Raw genomic sequence first — 1577 nt, 5'->3', positions numbered from 1 at the left:
AAGTCCAAGGGTCAGTGGGACTTTACGAGAAACGGCAGAGAACTTCCTCCACGGTGACCATGAGTGAAACACCCCTGCGTCGAGTGTCAACAACCAAACATGTAACAAGTTGAGGGTCTGTTTGTGGAAGCATCTGAGCACTATCTCTCATTAGTATTAATAAAGTAAAGTACAGTGTATAGTTGTGTATTAGACCAGTATTCATAACATGAAGTGTGTTGAGTTGGGTATACCTTGAGCTCTGGCAGCGTGAGGATGGCCTCTGTAGTAGCCCTGGGATCTGGGAGGTTTTTATCTTCTCTAGACAGCAGTTCAGTAAACCGCTTGTGGGCACTAAATAAAAAGAAGTATAGTAGTATAAGGTTTATTCTCATGTCCAATCGACGCTATGTTTATCCATTCCTTACAACAATCGTGTGTATCAGGTCATTCAAGTGTGTTGGTCATATGAAAGTTGAGAGGACGTCAGTGGATCACTCACAGAAGAATCTCCTGCTTGGTCAGAAACGTCAACTCCTAGAAACAAAGAGAAACAACTCAATGAGGACACCCTCCTTGTTTCGCAACTCATTGGATTCAATAAACTTACTAATTGAATACAACTTCACAACCATGCCGTAGTATCCGTCGCAATGACGATCGATCACAAACACAAACACAGTTCCCAACTTTTAATCGCCCCCATACCGCGGACGCCAGGGAGCGGCTCTCGAACGCAACTCACTTGGTATTCCGAGAGCAGATCCTTCCCGAGGTGGCTGGCTGTGGCTCCCATGTTTGTGGATGTGATCGCAGAAGAGCGATATGTGCGTAAACAACTTGTACCACCGACGGCTGGATCACCTGCGCTGCGTAACGCTGGCCGCTGAACCCCTCCTCTCCTCGCTCCTCTCTCCGCTCTCCACTTCCTGGATCCGCGGCCCCGCATTTGCATGGCAGCGCCTCCCTACCCACAGGTGACACCCACCCACAGTGCGCAATGGGGAAAAAAAAGTTCATAATGGACGTTAGTTTGAGAGATACGTCCAAGCCACTTTTTAAAGACTATTTGTGTGAAGTTGCATGACTATTTGTTACTCCAGCAGTGGTTCTGTTGTTGGAGATCCTCATGCGTAGTGGTTGGAGTGTGTTGTGCGCCATCACCCGATATGTATCGTCTGCAAACGGAGAGAAATGGATAAATACCCATGCAGTGGCTGATCGAAGAGTGTATCTCCCTCTCTATAAGGTCAAGTGTGCATGTAGGCCATGGCCGGTGGGATACAGTGGAAAGAAAGACTCAAACGTTTTGGAGGTCCCTCTTGTTCAGTCCTCCCTGTGTGTTTAGAGGCTGCCGACAGGGGGCGCACAAACCTCACATTTCTGTCCCCACATTCATCTAGTAAAACAGACAGTAGGCTGGTGATATTGGGGAGGACCAGGATAGAGTCCAGCGACGAAATATAACCTTCAATGATTTATTATACTCATTAGACGCTCTTTAATCACAATCTAATTGGTCTTAATTAAGAGCTTACTTCTACGGTTTGATGGGATAAGGACATTTGGGCTCTTCCAGGAGCAGCTCTGAAGGTGGG

At 47.1% G+C, this 1577-nt stretch overlaps 1 long non-coding RNA gene across 1 annotated transcript; it reads right to left on the bottom strand.

The window, feature by feature from the left end:
- Positions 1-233: 233 nt before the first annotated feature.
- LOC311373411 lies at positions 234-913 on the bottom strand. The gene is made up of 3 exons (XR_014642274.1): positions 725-913; positions 482-516; positions 234-333 (listed from the first exon to the last, which is right to left on the bottom strand). It is a non-coding gene; the product is annotated as an uncharacterized lncRNA (long non-coding RNA).
- Positions 914-1577: the final 664 nt, after the last annotated feature.

The sequence above is a fragment of the Micromesistius poutassou genome (assembly GCF_964030765.1).
Source record: "Micromesistius poutassou genome assembly, contig: SCAFFOLD_6128, whole genome shotgun sequence".
Lineage (NCBI taxonomy): Eukaryota > Metazoa > Chordata > Actinopteri > Gadiformes > Gadidae > Micromesistius > Micromesistius poutassou.
Note: the sequence above shows the minus strand (reverse complement) of the source record. Positions and strands in the feature narration are given on the sequence as shown.